Below are 24,751 nucleotides of genomic sequence, written 5' to 3' on the forward strand. Positions count from 1 at the left end.
AAAAAATTGCATGATGAATAGCACCAGTTTTTATACTTTATATGTAAAAGGAGATAAATAAGTGATACCTAATTCTGCAAGCTCATTTCTATCATCTCTTATAATACCTGGTTTACCAACATAAGCTCTGAAAAATGTCAATTAGGTCCTTCGAAAATATTTTTTGACTTTTTGAATAGAGGATTATCAGGTCAATTAGTTTAGTCATTGATCACTAATTTCTGAATATGAAGCGTTCTTAATTCAGTCACATGGTATCTACAGACTATTTGGAGAAGATATTAATCTAGTTCTTTAGATATCTTTGAAACTGATCCTTTATTTGTCCCAGTATTGGATGACGTTTTATCAAAGCATAATCCTCTAGTTTTTGACATAAGTTGGTACTCCTTAATTAAATTCGTTTACCTAAGAACTGATCTTCACTAGTGGATGATGCTAGCGGAGGTACTCCAAGTAGGTAAGTCTCTCCATTAATGTTAACTAAAGCAGCCATTTGATTCCTCTTTTATACTTTTCCTTTGTTTAGCTCAAACAAGTACTTGCCTTCAAAATGAATTATACATGGGTATGGAGATGGCTACCTAAATATCCTAGTTTGATGGACATTTTTTCATTTTCTTTTTTCATTTTTCTATAAGCAGTAGACTGGCTGCTTTTAACTTCTTTAAGATCAACATCTGATTGGTATAGAATTGCATTTGTTATGTTCTGTAAAACATTTGGCGATATATCACAGGCTGTAGCAGTAAGGGAAACATTACCCGCATAAATATCTTTTGGAGTTTTTGCATTCACTGTATCTGGATTTTCAGAGACTTCTATGTAATACGAACCACTTGAATCAAAATCAGATTCGATTGAAGAGTCCTTGCTTAGAATTGTTCATATAAGTACACTGTTGGATATATAATCTTTCAAACTCTTAGGCTATGAACAATCTTCCTGATTTTCTTATGCCTAATTTACAGAAAATATATATAGTTCTAGAAAATAATTATAGTTTTAGTTTTTAATTTTAGAATTGGTAAAAAAAAATATGTTTGATATTGGCGCAAGTTTAAATTGGTGATCATATATTAAATGTTGAAGAGTATCCAAGCCTGTTGGAAGCTGTACATCTAAACTGAAAGATTTAGACATTTTTAAATAAGTATTTTAGTGACCAGTAGTTTAGTAATTCCAGTATAAAAATGTTTCTACTTAATATATCTGGTTTTACCAATAAAATGGTTTTATAATAAAAAGTTTTTCTTTGAAGTTGTGCTTCACTCATTTTTATTATGTTTAATTTATCTATTGGAAAATCAAAATGATAAACTATCATAAGTTGCACCAAAATATAAATATATAACAATAGGAATAACTGAAAAATTTCAAAAAATTACCAATTTTTATGATTTTCAATACCACCAAACAAAGATTTTTGAGGGGTAACAAAAAAACCAAATATTTTTAAACTATATATTTTAAAATAATTTTAAGTATTAAAAAAAAAAAAAAATTACCCCTACCTCAAGATGGCCAAAAATGACCATTTTTCCCCTAAATTATTGGCTTGATGAGGGGGGAGGGGTCAAAAAAGATTCGATAGAACTCAAACTTTTTGAGGCTTATTTTTTATATATTTGCCCAAAATTTAGGGGGTATGGTTTTAAAGACTTGAAACTTTTTTCGACTACCCCATAATAAATAAATAAATATATATGTATATATATATATATATATATAACTATATATATATATATATATATATATATATATATATATATATATATATATATATATATATATATATATATATATACATATATATATATATATATATATATATATATATATATATATATATATATATATATATATATATATATATATATATATATATATATACTTCTTTTTGTATGTTCGGATTTTAAATTACTGGTCAAATCTAGAAAAACCGAAGATTTCATTAAATATATATACAAAGTTATTAACTAATTAAGTAAAAAGGATTAATAAAAAAATATTTACATTAAAAAAAATTAAAAAAAAAACAAGTAACGAAAATGTAATTAACATTAAAATAATTGGGTTTATATTATACCAATTGGAAAAAAATAAGAATAAAAATAGTTTTAGTTTTATAAACTTTAATTAAAAAATATAACTTGTCTTAATTAGCCTCTCAATCATGTTAAAGTGGCTATACCAACGAGTAGTCTGATCTAAAATTGGCACTAGATATAGAGCTTGGTCTCTTAAGAAGTCAACCCATTTAGAATATCTTGCAGTTTTGACAACATCTCTCGCATGACTAATGAGATGTTTTACTATGGGCCTCTTCAATGCATCATTTAATTCATTCTGAGCTAAGCTATTCAGAGTGAGGTATATTAAATAACCACTAACAACATGTATATATATATATATATATATATATATATATATATATATATATATATATATATATATATATATATATATATATACACATATATATATATACACGCACATGTATATATACACATGTATTAAATAAATTAATAAACTCTGTTTGTATATATAAACACACAGACCCCTATGCTTGTTCTCAAAACATGCCTGAGGTGGCAACCAACTTCATTGGCCCCTCATGCATGAGGGGGCAATGAATTTCTGCCAAAAAGTATTAACAGTAGTTGGTTGTGACCACTGGAATACCAGTTACCTATATTTAAAAAACTGCTAATTATTTACTGAAAAATCATCATGAATATGGGTAAATAAAAAAATAAATGTATATTTTAAATTTTATAACATTATAATTATGACAATCTAATTAAGTTATCAAGTTTATCTCTTTATCTTTTTCTGTATCACACCAAGGCCATCATTAAATTTACTTTTCGAAATTGTACTGGATATTTGTTTTGGTGATCTAAATACAGATTAAACTTTTTCTACTTTGAGCAATCTGTTCTGTGTTTCAGTTTCATCATAATATCTATGAATATACCGTCCCATCATACCTAAAGACTATTCTGGATGGTCATTTACAAAAATTAAAGTTTCAGCATACTTTTGAAACATGCCTGATTATGCCAATAGTTTAGTGTAAGTGAGAGCCAGTCTTTAACTCGTTGCTTATCAAGTCCAATCATGTCAAAAATCAGGTATAAAAAATCGTTAACCAAGACAGACAAAGATGGTGGGTTTTTTTTACCAATATTTGCATCCATGTTATAAATTTCCTTAGTATCAACTTTTACTTTTGTTCCCAGGCTTATAGTAGTCAGAGCTGGACATATTAAATGAAGAAATTGCTGATGCATTTTTTGCCTTCTCCTCTAATGCTAACTCATCATCTAGCAAAGCTAGAGGTATCATGGTTGAATCCAAATGCAATCAATGCTTATACTGAGACTCTAATACAGCATCAACAGCTATTGGGTTTGTACATACATTCTTGTATAGATGCATCTGATGTATGACCGTAAGATCAAGAAACGGAGCTTTAATGACATCCTCAGATTGTAGTCACCACTTTGCATAAAAGCAAATTCTTATAAGCTTATTTTCAGTTTTCAGCTTATCATTTTTTTGAACAAAAGCAAATTGATTGTATAGAAGTTGAAGCTTTTGATAATAAATTGCTTTTCCTTAAAAAATTGCATGATGAATAGCACCAGTTTTTATACTTTATATGTAAAAGGAGATAAATAAGTGATACCTAATTCTGCAAGCTCATTTCTATCATCTCTTATAATACCTGGTTTACCAACATAAGCTCTGAAAAATGTCAATTAGGTCCTTCGAAAATATTTTTTGACTTTTTGAATAGAGGATTATCAGGTCAATTAGTTTAGTCATTGATCACTAATTTCTGAATATGAAGCGTTCTTAATTCAGTCACATGGTATCTACAGACTATTTGGAGAAGATATTAATCTAGTTCTTTAGATATCTTTGAAACTGATCCTTTATTTGTCCCAGTATTGGATGACGTTTTATCAAAGCATAATCCTCTAGTTTTTGACATAAGTTGGTACTCCTTAATTAAATTCGTTTACCTAAGAACTGATCTTCACTAGTGGATGATGCTAGCGGAGGTACTCCAAGTAGGTAAGTCTCTCCATTAATGTTAACTAAAGCAGCCATTTGATTCCTCTTTTATACTTTTCCTTTGTTTAGCTCAAACAAGTACTTGCCTTCAAAATGAATTATACATGGGTATGGAGATGGCTACCTAAATATCCTAGTTTGATGGACATTTTTTCATTTTCTTTTTTCATTTTTCTATAAGCAGTAGACTGGCTGCTTTTAACTTCTTTAAGATCAACATCTGATTGGTATAGAATTGCATTTGTTATGTTCTGTAAAACATTTGGCGATATATCACAGGCTGTAGCAGTAAGGGAAACATTACCCGCATAAATATCTTTTGGAGTTTTTGCATTCACTGTATCTGGATTTTCAGAGACTTCTATGTAATACGAACCACTTGAATCAAAATCAGATTCGATTGAAGAGTCCTTGCTTAGAATTGTTCATATAAGTACACTGTTGGATATATAATCTTTCAAACTCTTAGGCTATGAACAATCTTCCTGATTTTCTTATGCCTAATTTACAGAAAATATATATAGTTCTAGAAAATAATTATAGTTTTAGTTTTTAATTTTAGAATTGGTAAAAAAAAATATGTTTGATATTGGCGCAAGTTTAAATTGGTGATCATATATTAAATGTTGAAGAGTATCCAAGCCTGTTGGAAGCTGTACATCTAAACTGAAAGATTTAGACATTTTTAAATAAGTATTTTAGTGACCAGTAGTTTAGTAATTCCAGTATAAAAATGTTTCTACTTAATATATCTGGTTTTACCAATAAAATGGTTTTATAATAAAAAGTTTTTCTTTGAAGTTGTGCTTCACTCATTTTTATTATGTTTAATTTATCTATTGGAAAATCAAAATGATAAACTATCATAAGTTGCACCAAAATATAAATATATAACAATAGGAATAACTGAAAAATTTCAAAAAATTACCAATTTTTATGATTTTCAATACCACCAAACAAAGATTTTTGAGGGGTAACAAAAAAACCAAATATTTTTAAACTATATATTTTAAAATAATTTTAAGTATTAAAAAAAAAAAAAAATTACCCCTACCTCAAGATGGCCAAAAATGACCATTTTTCCCCTAAATTATTGGCTTGATGAGGGGGGAGGGGTCAAAAAAGATTCGATAGAACTCAAACTTTTTGAGGCTTATTTTTTATATATTTGCCCAAAATTTAGGGGGTATGGTTTTAAAGACTTGAAACTTTTTTCGACTACCCCATAATAAATAAATAAATATATATGTATATATATATATATATATATAACTATATATATATATATATATATATATATATATATATATATATATATATATATATATATATATATATATATATATATATATATATATATATATATATATATATATATATATATATATATATATATATATATATATATATATATATATATATATATATATATATATATATACTTCTTTTTGTATGTTCGGATTTTAAATTACTGGTCAAATCTAGAAAAACCGAAGATTTCATTAAATATATATACAAAGTTATTAACTAATTAAGTAAAAAGGATTAATAAAAAAATATTTACATTAAAAAAAATTAAAAAAAAAACAAGTAACGAAAATGTAATTAACATTAAAATAATTGGGTTTATATTATACCAATTGGAAAAAAATAAGAATAAAAATAGTTTTAGTTTTATAAACTTTAATTAAAAAATATAACTTGTCTTAATTAGCCTCTCAATCATGTTAAAGTGGCTATACCAACGAGTAGTCTGATCTAAAATTGGCACTAGATATAGAGCTTGGTCTCTTAAGAAGTCAACCCATTTAGAATATCTTGCAGTTTTGACAACATCTCTCGCATGACTAATGAGATGTTTTACTATGGGCCTCTTCAATGCATCATTTAATTCTTGCTGTAAAGTGTGGACAGCACATCTTTGAAAATATGTATAACATTCATACTAACAGCAACTCTTAGCAAGCATTTGTTGTGTGGCATTTCGCGTATTAGCATTTGTCCATCTACAATTTTAAAATGTGATTTAAAAAATTTCTGCAATGTAGGAAACTACAAACCAATACTCCAGCTGGTCAAATAAACAGAACTCGTAAAGACGGAGATGAACTTTCCAGTTAAATGCTCATTTGAAGTGCTTTGTGATAAGACCATGTCTTTTTAAAGCACATTAATAACATTAATAAAATAAAAAATAAAAAAAAAGGAATCCCCGAGTCTCAAAACTTTTTATGAACTTCTGAGATTTCGAACTCCATGCTAAAATAGGGACTTCAGGGCTCCGGACTTAGTTGCTTGAATGGTTTATTTATTTTCACTGAATTGTGAGGCTGCAAATGTCTTGGCTATACCACCCTGTAAAATTGCGTTTACAACTAATTATATAAATTTTAAGGCAAGAAATTTCACATATAAACTAATACAAGGTACAGTATAGAGTATATTTTTCTATAGTACATCAATATAAATTCACATCATAGTACATCAACATAAATGTATATCATAGTACATCAACAAAAATGTACATCATAGTACATCAACTTAAATGTACATCATAGTACATCAGTATAAATGTTCATCATAGTACATTAATATAAATGTACATCATAGTAAATTAACTTAAATGTGCATCGTAGTTCATCAATATAAATGTATATCATAGTACATCAACATAAATATGCATTATAGTACATCAACTTAAATGTACATCATAGTACATTATAGCATGTACATCATAGTACATCATAATAAGTACATCAATATAAATGTACTACATAGTGCATCAATATAAATATACATCATAATACATCAATATATGAGATCAATATAAATGGAAACTTTTTCAGTTATATAACTAAATCATAGAAGTTTAACAAAATAAAATACATCTAAGGAAGTATCAGTTGTTCAACTTGTCAATTTGAGCTTTCTTGCATTATATGTATGTAAAATGCAGTGCCCTAGACTTGTCTTAATCCCCCCTGGCATGCTGAAGTGCTTTTATAATCTTGACTTAATTAATAAAATAGTGAAATTCATCTGATGGATGCAAACACCTCTATAATGGTTTTTAAGCTTAATTATTTCTATTCAAATAGAATTTGCAACCCTCCGAATTAGGGTCAGCATTTGGCAATGCTGACCTAACTGCCAATCTAATAGTGTTTGAGGTCAACAAAAGAATGCCAACCTTATTTCTATGTTTAATGGTAAGACCTTTGTATCAATTTTTTTTTTGCCGACCTAATGCGGACCTCAAAAAGATTGAGGTTGGTAAATTATTGTCGACCTCATTTTCCCTAATTCCAAGGGTTTAATTTCTTTTTCCACCAATAACATGAACTTAAATGTTGGAATCACTTGTGATTTTATATTTGTATTTCTTATTTTGGACTGTTTAAAAACATTCTGGAAAACTTAAAAAATTTTCTTAAAAGTTCTAGAAAATTCTTGGAACTTTTAAATACTTCCAGCAGTTCATGAATATTCTAGAAGAATGCACAGTATTTTTTGTTCTATATTGTTTTAAAAAGTTAACGTAGGAAAATCCATAGCTTTCTTTAAAACATACAAATTTCAAAATCTTTTAGTAAGGGTCACAAAATCAATGTTGTTGTGGAATAATAAATATTTTCTATTTATTTTTAGAGAAATAGTATAAGAATGTTACATAGTGTAATTATTTATAAACGTTGGCATGTATATAATTCTGACATATATAAAATTCGCAGAATGGTCACACACGAGCAGTGAACACCTGAAGGAAGAAATGAAGTACATTAGAATAAAGGAGAATTATTTTTCAATCAAAGCTTATTTTGACAGTTGTCAAGACAAAAATAAAGATTAATAGAGGAATATTTAAAATAAGACAGACAATGCATCTAAACAGTACTAACAATAATAATAAAAAATAAATTGTTATATAAATACTAATATGAACTAAGATAAACAAAAAATATATCACCAAACAAAAAGTAAATAAAACAAAAAATAGATTAAAAAATAAAAAGTATGCATACAACAATGAAAGGCCTCAGAATGGAAAGAAAAACATTAATGCCAATGTGTAAACATAATTTGTGTAGTGATTAAGTAATAAACATCTCCTCAGAGTCGCGTCTATTATTACTGGCGTTTCGATGAGGATCAGCACTTATAACTAGTTTATCCCGTCAGACAAACGTCATCGCCACTTATGCTTTACCCCGCGACATAAAAAATTATGTTTTAAAAACAATTTCTTGGTAGCTTGGGTGACGTTGCGAACAAGTTAATAAAGAACAAAAACCATGCAAACGTTGTAAACAGGCTATATGTGCATAAGGGTGCATAGGTGTAATGTATATTTGTATGCCATGTATATGAGGTTATCATGTGTGATTGAGTTTTGAATTTTGGGTTCATATACATATAATTTTGTATTGTAGCTTTTATTTATATATATATATATATATATATATATATATATATATATATATACATATAATAGCGATTGTTTTTAACTAGCGGCTTTCGACGTGTTTTGTTGATGAACGTCTTTTCATTGTTGTTTTGTTATCGTCTCAAAATTACGTTTAATTCGTACCGTAGAGAAAGCTTTACTTTTTGGAAATTTCGATTTAGATATGGTCTCAAAGTTACTTTTAATTCGGATCGTAGAGAAAGCTTTATTTCTAAACTATATTTTTTCCCGCTTCAAACATCGTTTTTATATCATGACTTATTATTGTTATATCACCCAAAAATACTCGTTTAACCACTTATTTGGCTAAAATTTATCTGCTCTTATTTTAGAATTTAGTTAATCTTATTACAGTATTCTTTAATATGTTGTTTATCCGCTTATTTTCATATTATTACCATTATCAAAAAACTTTTATGCTGTATTATCTTAAATTCATTGCTCAGCCTTGTTTTAATTTTCACATGCACAATTTTCATCTTTTATTATTGTTCGGAGATTTTCTTATATACTTTACTACATGTTTAAATCTTTACATTTTTGTAGGCGATATATATTAATTTTTTTCTACTTTTCTACACCATTGGCCAGATATGGCAGCAGTATTCCATACTAGGCCGGATTTGAGATTTATAGAGATAGAGAATAGAATCCAAAGTAAGAAAGTAACGAGCTCAATAAAGAGATGCAACCTTAGCAGATGCTAATTTTGCAACTGATTTGATATATGGTTTCCAATAAAGATTAGAAGTAAGAGTTAATCCTAGAAGATGAAGAGTGGATGACTCATCGAGTACATCACCGTTCATAAATATAGGAAGATCTAAATTATTGTGATAACGATTGGCTAATAAAATTGAGTTTTATCTGAATTAAAGTTCACCAGCCACTGTGAACCCCATGCTGTAGCAGAAGTGAGATCCTTTTCAAGCTCAAATGCCCCCTCCAAGCAATCACCGTTTAACTTTTATTATTTTTTTATTACTTTTTTTATAAATTTGTGTTAAATAATAAAAAAAGGCATTTAAGCGAAAGAAAAAGTTTTTTAATTACGATTTCAATTTTTAGTTCATATACACTAAAAATAGCATGTATAAATATCCTGTATAAATATATTTTTTTATTGATATTGTAAGCATCTTGTAACATACTATAATTGATTTTTTTTAAATTAGTTTTAAATCCCTATTTGAATTTTTTATTTCTGGATAATATTTGGTACATACCAAATAGCCAAATGGTAAAATGTTCTATATCCTCTTTATTGAAATCCAGACAAACATTAAGTTATAGACCATATTCAAAATCATTTAATTATGTAGAATGCTTTTAAGGATGCTTTTATAAACCCATTTAAACAAAGTTATTTGTAATTATGCGTGCAAATAAAAGAAATACTAACTTAGCAAATGGTAACTGCTATGAAATGTATATATTATTTCCAGGAAAGTGAAATGAGGCAGTAAAGAAGCATCCAAAAAATAGAGGACTAAGTAAGAGTGTTGCTAATATCAGAATATCAACAATATTGCATCAAGAATTGGAAGAAAAAAACAACATTTGTTTTTAAGTAAGTTTTTTTATTAAAATGAAAAATGACATACTTAGAAAAAGCAGTTGGTCAAAAAGAAATAAAGTTTCCACTTCTAACTGAATCCAAAAGGTTGTTACAGAGGCAAAATTTTCATTATCAGCAATAAGATTAAAAACATCTACCTTCACTAAACATATGTTATCACTAAGAAAATCGTAATAAAAGTTGTAATCAGCCTAAAGAAGTGCTATGATACAGTCGTAGGAAGATGGTTGTAGTAAGAAGTGCGTAGAAACATTGAATCTGACATTCAAGAAATGCAAGATGAAAATTTTAGTGGGATCATAGCATGGTCAGAACAGCATTAATCTGAAAAAGAAAGAACTAAATAAAATCTAGGGTCAGAGACAAGACACAAGAAAGACACGAGGTGATTAGGGAGTCACAAAGTTGACTATCTAAGTAGGAGATCAAGAAATGTAATATAATGATGTTCACTTTATCAATCGAGTTAAAATATATATCAAGCTATTCAGGGAGAGATAGAAATTTATTATTATGGAGATCTGGTCTATCAATATTAAATGTTAGTTTTATAATCTGTCTACATTATGAGCAACTTTTACCGGTTTGCTAACTTGCAAAACATAAAACTAACATAAAAGGTAAATTTATTTGTTCTTAAATTATTGTGCTTCTGTTTACAAAACTTGCATCCAGTTTTTACTAGTTTTAAATATTTTCATTTTTTTATTATATTTCTAAAATGAATTATTTCCTAAATTTCGCAAATTGTTTCTATTTATAATATATTTATAGGTGGTTTGCAAGAAATCGACATTCAACTGGCAAAAGATATGTGTCAATTAGTATATCTGGTTTTACCAATAAAATGGTTTTATAATAAAAAGTTTTTCTTTGAAGTTGTGCTTCACTCATTTTTATTATGTTTAATTTATCTATTGGAAAATCAAAATGATAAACTATCATAAGTTGCACCAAAATATAAATATATAACAATAGGAATAACTGAAAAATTTCAAAAAATTACCAATTTTTATGATTTTCAATACCACCAAACAAAGATTTTTGAGGGGTAACAAAAAAACCAAATATTTTTAAACTATATATTTTAAAATAATTTTAAGTATTAAAAAAAAAAAAAAATTACCCCTACCTCAAGATGGCCAAAAATGACCATTTTTCCCCTAAATTATTGGCTTGATGAGGGGGGAGGGGTCAAAAAAGATTCGATAGAACTCAAACTTTTTGAGGCTTATTTTTTATATATTTGCCCAAAATTTAGGGGGTATGGTTTTAAAGACTTGAAACTTTTTTCGACTACCCCATAATAAATAAATAAATATATATGTATATATATATATATATATATATATAACTATATATATATATATATATATATATATATATATATATATATATATATATATATATATATATATATATATATAAATATATATATATATACATATATATATATATATATATATATATATATATATATATATATATATATATATATATATATATATATATATATATATATATATACTTCTTTTTGTATGTTCGGATTTTAAATTACTGGTCAAATCTAGAAAAACCGAAGATTTCATTAAATATATATACAAAGTTATTAACTAATTAAGTAAAAAGGATTAATAAAAAAATATTTACATTAAAAAAAATTAAAAAAAAAACAAGTAACGAAAATGTAATTAACATTAAAATAATTGGGTTTATATTATACCAATTGGAAAAAAATAAGAATAAAAATAGTTTTAGTTTTATAAACTTTAATTAAAAAATATAACTTGTCTTAATTAGCCTCTCAATCATGTTAAAGTGGCTATACCAACGAGTAGTCTGATCTAAAATTGGCACTAGATATAGAGCTTGGTCTCTTAAGAAGTCAACCCATTTAGAATATCTTGCAGTTTTGACAACATCTCTCGCATGACTAATGAGATGTTTTACTATGGGCCTCTTCAATGCATCATTTAATTCTTGCTGTAAAGTGTGGACAGCACATCTTTGAAAATATGTATAACATTCATACTAACAGCAACTCTTAGCAAGCATTTGTTGTGTGGCATTTCGCGTATTAGCATTTGTCCATCTACAATTTTAAAATGTGATTTAAAAAATTTCTGCAATGTAGGAAACTACAAACCAATACTCCAGCTGGTCAAATAAACAGAACTCGTAAAGACGGAGATGAACTTTCCAGTTAAATGCTCATTTGAAGTGCTTTGTGATAAGACCATGTCTTTTTAAAGCACATTAATAACATTAATAAAATAAAAAATAAAAAAAAAGGAATCCCCGAGTCTCAAAACTTTTTATGAACTTCTGAGATTTCGAACTCCATGCTAAAATAGGGACTTCAGGGCTCCGGACTTAGTTGCTTGAATGGTTTATTTATTTTCACTGAATTGTGAGGCTGCAAATGTCTTGGCTATACCACCCTGTAAAATTGCGTTTACAACTAATTATATAAATTTTAAGGCAAGAAATTTCACATATAAACTAATACAAGGTACAGTATAGAGTATATTTTTCTATAGTACATCAATATAAATTCACATCATAGTACATCAACATAAATGTATATCATAGTACATCAACAAAAATGTACATCATAGTACATCAACTTAAATGTACATCATAGTACATCAGTATAAATGTTCATCATAGTACATTAATATAAATGTACATCATAGTAAATTAACTTAAATGTGCATCGTAGTTCATCAATATAAATGTATATCATAGTACATCAACATAAATATGCATTATAGTACATCAACTTAAATGTACATCATAGTACATTATAGCATGTACATCATAGTACATCATAATAAGTACATCAATATAAATGTACTACATAGTGCATCAATATAAATATACATCATAATACATCAATATATGAGATCAATATAAATGGAAACTTTTTCAGTTATATAACTAAATCATAGAAGTTTAACAAAATAAAATACATCTAAGGAAGTATCAGTTGTTCAACTTGTCAATTTGAGCTTTCTTGCATTATATGTATGTAAAATGCAGTGCCCTAGACTTGTCTTAATCCCCCCTGGCATGCTGAAGTGCTTTTATAATCTTGACTTAATTAATAAAATAGTGAAATTCATCTGATGGATGCAAACACCTCTATAATGGTTTTTAAGCTTAATTATTTCTATTCAAATAGAATTTGCAACCCTCCGAATTAGGGTCAGCATTTGGCAATGCTGACCTAACTGCCAATCTAATAGTGTTTGAGGTCAACAAAAGAATGCCAACCTTATTTCTATGTTTAATGGTAAGACCTTTGTATCAATTTTTTTTTTGCCGACCTAATGCGGACCTCAAAAAGATTGAGGTTGGTAAATTATTGTCGACCTCATTTTCCCTAATTCCAAGGGTTTAATTTCTTTTTCCACCAATAACATGAACTTAAATGTTGGAATCACTTGTGATTTTATATTTGTATTTCTTATTTTGGACTGTTTAAAAACATTCTGGAAAACTTAAAAAATTTTCTTAAAAGTTCTAGAAAATTCTTGGAACTTTTAAATACTTCCAGCAGTTCATGAATATTCTAGAAGAATGCACAGTATTTTTTGTTCTATATTGTTTTAAAAAGTTAACGTAGGAAAATCCATAGCTTTCTTTAAAACATACAAATTTCAAAATCTTTTAGTAAGGGTCACAAAATCAATGTTGTTGTGGAATAATAAATATTTTCTATTTATTTTTAGAGAAATAGTATAAGAATGTTACATAGTGTAATTATTTATAAACGTTGGCATGTATATAATTCTGACATATATAAAATTCGCAGAATGGTCACACACGAGCAGTGAACACCTGAAGGAAGAAATGAAGTACATTAGAATAAAGGAGAATTATTTTTCAATCAAAGCTTATTTTGACAGTTGTCAAGACAAAAATAAAGATTAATAGAGGAATATTTAAAATAAGACAGACAATGCATCTAAACAGTACTAACAATAATAATAAAAAATAAATTGTTATATAAATACTAATATGAACTAAGATAAACAAAAAATATATCACCAAACAAAAAGTAAATAAAACAAAAAATAGATTAAAAAATAAAAAGTATGCATACAACAATGAAAGGCCTCAGAATGGAAAGAAAAACATTAATGCCAATGTGTAAACATAATTTGTGTAGTGATTAAGTAATAAACATCTCCTCAGAGTCGCGTCTATTATTACTGGCGTTTCGATGAGGATCAGCACTTATAACTAGTTTATCCCGTCAGACAAACGTCATCGCCACTTATGCTTTACCCCGCGACATAAAAAATTATGTTTTAAAAACAATTTCTTGGTAGCTTGGGTGACGTTGCGAACAAGTTAATAAAGAACAAAAACCATGCAAACGTTGTAAACAGGCTATATGTGCATAAGGGTGCATAGGTGTAATGTATATTTGTATGCCATGTATATGAGGTTATCATGTGTGATTGAGTTTTGAATTTTGGGTTCATATACATATAATTTTGTATTGTAGCTTTTATTTATATATATATATATATATATATATATATATATATATATAAATATAATAGCGATTGTTTTTAACTAGCGGCTTTCGACGTGTTTTGTTGATGAACGTCTTTTCATTGTTGTTTTGTTATCGTCTCAAAATTACGTTTAATTCGTACCGTAGAGAAAGCTTTACTTTTTGGAAATTTCGATTTAGATATGGTCTCAAAGTTACTTTTAATTCGGATCGTAGAGAAAGCTTTATTTCTAAACTATATTTTTTCCCGCTTCAAACATCGTTTTTATATCATGACTTATTATTGTTATATCACCCAAAAATACTCGTTTAACCACTTATTTGGCTAAAATTTATCTGCTCTTATTTTAGAATTTAGTTAATCTTATTACAGTATTCTTTAATATGTTGTTTATCCGCTTATTTTCATATTATTACCATTATCAAAAAACTTTTATGCTGTATTATCTTAAATTCATTGCTCAGCCTTGTTTTAATTTTCACATGCACAATTTTCATCTTTTATTATTGTTCGGAGATTTTCTTATATACTTTACTACATGTTTAAATCTTTACATTTTTGTAGGCGATATATATTAATTTTTTTCTACTTTTCTACACCATTGGCCAGATATGGCAGCAGTATTCCATACTAGGCCGGATTTGAGATTTATAGAGATAGAGAATAGAATCCAAAGTAAGAAAGTAACGAGCTCAATAAAGAGATGCAACCTTAGCAGATGCTAATTTTGCAACTGATTTGATATATGGTTTCCAATAAAGATTAGAAGTAAGAGTTAATCCTAGAAGATGAAGAGTGGATGACTCATCGAGTACATCACCGTTCATAAATATAGGAAGATCTAAATTATTGTGATAACGATTGGCTAATAAAATTGAGTTTTATCTGAATTAAAGTTCACCAGCCACTGTGAACCCCATGCTGTAGCAGAAGTGAGATCCTTTTCAAGCTCAAATGCCCCCTCCAAGCAATCACCGTTTAACTTTTATTATTTTTTTATTACTTTTTTTATAAATTTGTGTTAAATAATAAAAAAAGGCATTTAAGCGAAAGAAAAAGTTTTTTAATTACGATTTCAATTTTTAGTTCATATACACTAAAAATAGCATGTATAAATATCCTGTATAAATATATTTTTTTATTGATATTGTAAGCATCTTGTAACATACTATAATTGATTTTTTTTAAATTAGTTTTAAATCCCTATTTGAATTTTTTATTTCTGGATAATATTTGGTACATACCAAATAGCCAAATGGTAAAATGTTCTATATCCTCTTTATTGAAATCCAGACAAACATTAAGTTATAGACCATATTCAAAATCATTTAATTATGTAGAATGCTTTTAAGGATGCTTTTATAAACCCATTTAAACAAAGTTATTTGTAATTATGCGTGCAAATAAAAGAAATACTAACTTAGCAAATGGTAAGTGCTATGAAATGTATATATTATTTCCAGGAAAGTGAAATGAGGCAGTAAAGAAGCATCCAAAAAATAGAGGACTAAGTAAGAGTGTTGCTAATATCAGAATATCAACAATATTGCATCAAGAATTGGAAGAAAAAAACAACATTTGTTTTTAAGTAAGTTTTTTTATTAAAATGAAAAATGACATACTTAGAAAAAGCAGTTGGTCAAAAAGAAATAAAGTTTCCACTTCTAACTGAATCCAAAAGGTTGTTACAGAGGCAAAATTTTCATTATCAGCAATAAGATTAAAAACATCTACCTTCACTAAACATATGTTATCACTAAGAAAATCGTAATAAAAGTTGTAATCAGCCTAAAGAAGTGCTATGATACAGTCGTAGGAAGATGGTTGTAGTAAGAAGTGCGTAGAAACATTGAATCTGACATTCAAGAAATGCAAGATGAAAATTTTAGTGGGATCATAGCATGGTCAGAACAGCATTAATCTGAAAAAGAAAGAACTAAATAAAATCTAGGGTCAGAGACAAGACACAAGAAAGACACGAGGTGATTAGGGAGTCACAAAGTTGACTATCTAAGTAGGAGATCAAGAAATGTAATATAATGATGTTCACTTTATCAATCGAGTTAAAATATATATCAAGCTATTCAGGGAGAGATAGAAATTTATTATTATGGAGATCTGGTCTATCAATATTAAATGTTAGTTTTATAATCTGTCTACATTATGAGCAACTTTTACCGGTTTGCTAACTTGCAAAACATAAAACTAACATAAAAGGTAAATTTATTTGTTCTTAAATTATTGTGCTTCTGTTTACAAAACTTGCATCCAGTTTTTACTAGTTTTAAATATTTTCATTTTTTTATTATATTTCTAAAATGAATTATTTCCTAAATTTCGCAAATTGTTTCTATTTATAATATATTTATAGGTGGTTTGCAAGAAATCGACATTCAACTGGCAAAAGATATGTGTCAATTAGTGTAGACACAATTCCTGGTTTTATAATGTGTCCTTTATGTCAAAAAGAAGTGTTAAGAAAAAAAAGATGATTGGTGTGCCTAACAGGACCACAACAGTGAAGATGATTTTCTGGGACATTTTTTTATGAAAATATAGAAATTGCATAAAAAAAAGAACTTATAAACAAAAAATATTATATAAAAAAAGTTTTGATAAATTTGATGTATTAAAAGTAAAATTTAATGGGGTTCAACAACATGCTAAAATTTTTCTTGAAAAAAAAATTTAATGCCAGCTAATGATCTTATGTCAAAAAAGCTTTCAGTTATCCTCAATGTTAACACAACAGATCTAAAGCTTTCAGTTATCCTCAATGTTAACACAACAGATCTGAAAAATGATGTTATTTAGGAGACCAATGTTTAACATCAGAAAAAAGCTGATGATCTTGATAAGTTGATTTTTTCAATGCAAGAAATAGATGTAATCGTTTACCTGGAATTAAAAATATTATCAATTATGTAAATGCACATAATCAGGGTGCAATTATTTTTGTGGTATTGAGAAACATTTCTTGCACATAATTGTGCAAGAAATGTTTCTCAATACCACAAAAATGCACTATCTTTCTGATGGTTGTCCTGGCCAATACTAAATTGCTAGTGTTTTTTAAATTTATACCATCATGTTGAAGGTTTTGGGACGCAATGTGAATGGAGTTTCTTTATGGTATTACATGAAATGATACCACAAAGAAACTCCTTTCACAGGATACAGGATGCAATAAACATAAATCTCAAAAGAGTTTTTGAGCAGAAGGAATTTAATCTAACATTCAACCTTACTGCCTCAATACAATATCTTCCAGAAATCATTGTAGGAAAATATTGTATCTGCAAATATGATGTTGGTTTGGTTTGGTTTGGTATTGGAAGTTGGTGAAGAAAATAAAGACGCTCTTTTAAAATTCTCTATTACACTGGCCAAGTAGAGATGATTGTTATAGGCTTTCTCGTATCTTAATTATAATTTTAAAAAAAAAACATCTTCAAGAACAAGGCGCATATACATAGACACATATCATTTATCCAAAAAATTAACTCAGTCATAATTTTCACTTAATCACCAGTTTTCTTTTATAAGCAATTTATGAATTTATTCAGATACAAGTGGTCTCTAGTTTTAGCTTAATTTTGTGTTTAGTTTAACAGAAACTTGTAAAACAATATTTATAGTAAAATCAAAATGGCCGTAAAACAAAAAAAATTAATAAAAATATACTAAATTTAGCACTGATATCCGAAATCATTTGATATCAGTGCTAAAGTTTTGTTATATGTAATTTAAGTGACCATTTTTACAAAATATGAACAAAGTCTGAAATGGTGGGTTACATGCCTGTCCCACTTTCTTGTGGAATACCTCGCTAGACATTAAAGAGAAACATGATCAAATGAAGAATTGGTATTAAGAAAGTACATATAAATAGAAGAACTAGATTCAAACCTAATTTCCAAACAAAAAGATGAATTGATACAAAAGTATACGGTTAAGCAAGTTTTAATTAGTTACCATTAGTTGCTAGGTTACTAGCAAGTTACTATTAGGTTCTTTGTAAATCATAGGATGATAGTCATCTAAAGTGGTAATCTAAGATCTAAAGGTAAAACAACAGAGTTTATTTTAGTTTCACAATTGATTTATGTTATGTTATGTAATTTGATGCACATTTTTACTCTTACACTAGTGTGAAATAGATGCAATGCTAATGCATGAAAAAAATATAAACTAATTTTTAATCCTAATATTATTTATTTATTCTTTAATTAATTTATTTTTTTTAATTTCTATAATTACTGCTTAGTGGGTGTGTGATCTTATATGTCTTTGGTGCAATAAATATTATAACTAAAGCCTTAGTAAACATGATTATTAATAAAAAAAATTAAATTTGATTAAATGAATTTAATTTAATAGATAATTTAAAATTGATAATATTGAATAGAGTTTTTAGAGCCCATCGGTGCAGTCATATAAGCTTTGAGTGTTTTAAAATAAATAAATTATACATATAGAAAAATAGAAAAAAAAACAAGGTTTAAAAGCTATCATGGGAAAATTTGTTCAACATTAATTATGTGAGTTATTCTGTGACTTATTACAATAACTTTACTTATTTTATCCTTTAGATTAATAATGAGTATATAGTAAATGTGGTTATAATAATAATAATTGCATAAATTTTTATTGCATAAAATATTACTCAATATCTATGTTCTTAACTGGTTAAACTGATTTTAAAATCACATCACATTGACTCCTTTAGGTGTTTTTAGAAAAGTTATTTTTACTTTAGGTTTTTTTTTATCATTTTTGTTTTTTGTATGATGACATAAGTCATCATATAAAAATAAAGATTACTTGTTCTTAACTGATTATATAGATTTTAAAATCACCTCACATGGACTCTTTTAGGTGTTTTTAAATAAAGTTATTTTCACTTTAGGGTATTTTTTTTGAACCGTTTTTGTATTTATTGAATGATAATATATGTTAAAAATGAAGATTAATTTTAAAATCACCGGATCTTTTGGTTGTTTTTATATATAAGGTCATTCCATATGAAATCACTTAGTTTTTCATAAGTGCCTTATAGTACCACTTCAGATTTGCTTCAAATTTCGACTGTTCACAGATTTTATAATAAAAAAAAAAAATCCTGAAAGTTCAAAAGTTATGTTTGAATCAATTTTAACTTAGTTCAATATTAATAAAGTAAAAGAAATTAAATTTTCTCAAACTTATAGTAAATTTTTTTTGATTTTTGACAAACCGTATCTTTGTAAATAAAAAAGATTATCACCTAAAATGGATTATTTGGGTAAAAAATTATTACTATACAAAATTTCAAGCAATAACCTTTTTTGATTTACAAATTTATGGTTTGTCAAATATCAAAAAATTCTACCGTAAGTTTCAGATATTTAAGTTTTGGTTATAAAACATTATTCATGCATTCATAACTTTCAAGCAGATGGGCAAATCAAGCTGAAGTTTTCAGGATTATGTTTTTTTTTTTGTTTTTTTTTTCATAAAATATGTGGGTAGTCAATGTTTAAAGCAAATCTGAGGTGCCTATCCTTTTACAATTTTAGTAAAAGAGTCTAAAATTTTTTTAGACTTTTTCTAAAACTGTAAAAAATTTCATGAAATCTGTTCTAAAATTTATATAAACCTATATCTTTTGAGTGTCAAAGTTTATTTTGATAAAGTCTATTTATAAATTATGATGAAAATGTTTTGATAAAAATTGAAATCTGTTTATAAATATATAATATACATAAGAGACACAATTATGTTATTACTAATAACTTCATCAAGGTAGTGTTTGGGAAGGCTTTGTTTAAATCAGTTGCTGAATGATGTTCTTGGATATACATCATATATGCTTCATTTAATATTGTATATTAATGATAAATAATTTCACTTTGATGAAATTTTACATAATGAGTTCCATTTCAACTAAACACACAAATATCGTACTTGGTGTTACATTAGAACAAACATCTAAATAAGTGCATAAAAATCTTAACAAGACACTAAAAGTTTTAGTGTGTCTGTAAAAATTGACCATAATGGTGTGAAATTTTTTATTTTTTTTTATTTTTTTTTAAACATCTTCGCTTCCAACAAGGCTGCAAGCAGCCACTAATTAAAGTTGGAAGTTACTGAAAGGAAAAAGATGAAGATTGTAGAGCAAGATAACGATTGACAGACAACTTAAAGGATTGCAAATTATATGAATCAGAAAAGCAAGATGAAGGAACCGAATTCCAAAGAGCTGATGTTTGAGGAATAAAACTAGACGAATAAGCGTTTTTGGAGCACTTAGGAACAGTTACAGAAAAAGGATGGCACTTAATTGAATGACGAGTAACACGAGAATGAATTTTAGTAGATGGCACAAGAGACGCTAGCTCTTTATAGCAGTGCCCGTTATAGTATTGAAATAGTGCCCATTATAGTATGTAGAAAAGAGAAAGGGAAGCAACACTATGACGATGTGATAATGGTTGGAGGTTGGCTGCAAGAGCAGCTCCAACTATGTTTACAATGCGTTTTTGCACGTTGTTTAAAAGAGAAAGAGCATCATTAGAAGAACCGCGCCAGATATGGCAGCAGTATTCCATACTAGGCCGGATTTGAGATTTATAGAGATAGAGAATAGAATCCAAAGTAAGAAAGTAACGAGCTCAATAAAGAGATGCAACCTTAGCAGATGCTAATTTTGCAACTGATTTGATATATGGTTTCCAAGAAAGATTAGAAGTAAGAGTTAATCCTAGAAGATGAAGAGTGGATGACTCATCGAGTACATCACCGTTCATAAATATAGGAAGATCTAAATTATTGTGATAACGATTGGCTAATAAAATTGAGTTTTATCTGAATTAAAGTTCACCAGCCACTGTGAACCCCATGCTGTAGCAGAAGTGAGATCCTTTTCAAGCTCAAATGCCCCCTCCAAGCAATCAGAGGGTGTTGGTTTCTTATCACGACAAGAATAAATGGTAGTATCATCAGCAAACAATGCCACCTTAGATGTGAGAATATCTGGATGGATAGAACCTTGAGGAACCACTGAAGTTACAGAATAAGAAGAAGAGTGTTGTCCATTGAGGACAACTTTTATACTACCATTGGAAAGGAAGGATTCAATAATCTTAAAGATGTTGCCGGATACACCATAAGAAGAAAGCTTGTGGAGAAGACCAGCATGCTAAACTTTATCAAAAGCTTTTGAAATGTCAAGAGCGATAGCCTTAACCTCTCCACCTTAATAAAATTAGGAAGCTTGTTAGACACAGTTCAATATGGTTATAAGGAGATTTTGAATTGTTGATTTATGTTGAAAAAATTCATAATTGTTTTTGTAACATTATAAATGCTGTTAAAATACATTTAACTGAAATTTTTATTTGAGATATAAAATATTTAGTCATATAAAGTAATGAGACCACTTTCTCTTTAAATGTTTTTAAGTTTTAGAAACAAGGCACTGTGGACTAGAGTGACCGCCAGGTTGAGTTGTTCCCCAGGTCTGATTTTTTATTTATTTTTTTTCGATAGCAACGTATACATTAGTAGACACCATTTATAACATTTAGAACTTCTGGGGTGTTGGAATTTTCAAAAATAAAAATTAAGCAAAAAAATCAAAAAATAGCTATTACTTATCACTGTGGACCTGAGTGACCACAAAATTAAAATGTTCCCTAGGTCTGATTTTTTTTTTCAATAGTTGGGTATACATTAGTAGACACTATTTATAACATTTAAAACTTCTGGGGTGTTAAAAAAAAATTAAGAAAGAAAATTCAAAAATAGGTGTAACTTATCCTATTCAAATAAAAGCACAAAGTAAAAAAGCTTTATGTTAACTAGTTATATTATATATATAAATGCTATAAATAATATACTTTACAATATATACTTGAAATCCTAGGCCGCAGTCAGTAGAATGAAGAAAAGGAAGTATATGATATACTGCTATGTGAACTTTCCAGGTAACACTGAGCTTGATACCCTCAAATGTTACCATACCAAACGCTTCTGCTTGAAGACATTTAAACTTTCTAAGACAGTTTACTATTGGTAATAAGTCATATTTTCCATTGTTTACAATATCTTTTTCAAGTATATCCACCAACTTCAGGAACTTGCTTGCATTGTTTCCGCCAAGTCCTATGCCTTGGTATCATCGAAACATGATGTAGTTTGATTGTAACCACTTTTCAAACAAAGGCCATACACTAACTAGAAGTACTGCAAGTTTACTTACTATTCCCATTAGAACATGGAGCTCAGGAACAGGAACCAACTCCTCAAGAAGAGTTTCAGGATCTTCTTCTTTGTAAAAAAGTCTTGGATTTGTAACATTTTTAAAGTGTGACATTTTTGACTTCTTCTTTGTGTCAAAGGTAAAGTTGCTGTAATGATCATCCAATGACCTAAGTGTTACCAGGGTCTTGATACCAGGGTCAGGAGTGCAGGATCCCTCACAATATAAACAACTGTATTTCTCAGCATGACTACTAATTCTTAACACTGAATTTGCACATTTAAGATCAAATGCAACTTAAAACTTTACATCATTTAAATTTAGGGGCTCAATAAGCTTCCAAAGATTATCGTTAGCTTCAGAAACCTCCTCAACAATTGCTATAAGAAAGGATCTTTTTACTCCAGCATCATCTAGCTCTAAATCTGAAGAAATTTTTTCCAGGTGATTAAAAATATTTACAGTAACTTTAAGGAATCCCTGACCTAAATCCATAGCTATTCTAAATATGGAGTCATGTGGATCTATTCCTTTTTCTGTAAGGACGTGCTGTATAAATGTAGATGTATCTTTTATATGAACCAATGTTCTAGTAATGGCTTCTTCTCCATCCATAAAACCTACAATTTGAAGCTTCAATTTTTCAAAAATGTTCGCTTCAATGCAGCTTTGAGTTCCTCTACCAGAGCTATATTTGGAACAAAAATTCTTTTTGAAAGCTCAAGAGATTTAACCAACTCCATAACAGTACCAAAGGACACCTGTTTCAGCTCAATTCGGTCAGTTTTTTTGTCAGGCGTCCCAACCACATGTTCAAAGGAGACCCTTGAGTAGCCAACTGAAACTTCTGTCCTCTACAAATATTTTCAGCTTCCATTTTGTGCTTAAGAATACCTGGCAACATACATAAATAAAATCTTTTATTATTTGGAATTTTAAAATATGTATTTATATTAAAAGAACAGCCTAATATACTTGCCTGAGGCTACCCGTTCTAACTATTTAGGTCCAAGCAGTTCTGCTGCTTCAATGAGTTTGTTGACAGCTCTGCTCTCTGTACAGATATGAGCTACTTCTTGCACTAAATATTTTTGTTTGAAAACAAATGAACAAAATTTTTAATTAATTAAATATTTTTAAAGTACAATCAATTTTGTTATGTTAAGCATTATATATATAAAAAAATAAAACAACAATAATAATAAAATTCTAACCTACAAAACCAAAGCATGTTGAACATAGTCTGGAAGACTTTACATGTTTAGAATCATTAGAAGCATTGATTTCATCAACAATGTCATTGATATTTGATGATCTTCTCAGATGCAATCTATCAACCTAAAATAATGGAAAAAATATTGATCAGTAAGTGATATTATTTTAGCATACTAAATGGTATTTTACTATACACTATGCAAGTTTAACTATATATACTATATAATTAAATTTTAAGCTTACACTATAAATAGTAAATAAATAGTTAATAAATAAATAGTAATTAGTTGTTTATCTTATACAACCTTATATACGTGTTTTGTAAAACTAATATTTGTATAATACACACAAACACATTATACCCAAATACTTCCATGCATGTCATACTTAAACTAAGTATATGTATCCACATATACTTATAGTGCTGTATATATAATATATAAAGTTATATTCATTTTAAATCTACGTGCATTATATTTTATGCATAATAACATGTATTAAAAAAAAAAATCTGTTCTATGTTTTTAGTTAAGAAACTGTGATTGTAAATAAAACAAAGTATTAACTAGAAAGTAATAATAATTATTATACATAAAAAAACAGATTAGCATGAATTTTACCTTGGATATCTA

General features: G+C 27.8%; 1 protein-coding gene across 1 annotated transcript in view; it reads left to right on the top strand.

Annotated features, from left to right (window-relative positions):
- LOC136075883 (uncharacterized) overlaps window positions 1-24,751 on the top strand; it is a 63,565-nt gene that overhangs the window by 24,892 nt on the left and 13,922 nt on the right. The window lies entirely within an intron of this gene.

This window comes from Hydra vulgaris, chromosome 02 (genome assembly GCF_038396675.1).
Source record: "Hydra vulgaris chromosome 02, alternate assembly HydraT2T_AEP".
Classification (NCBI taxonomy): Eukaryota; Metazoa; Cnidaria; class Hydrozoa; order Anthoathecata; family Hydridae; genus Hydra; species Hydra vulgaris.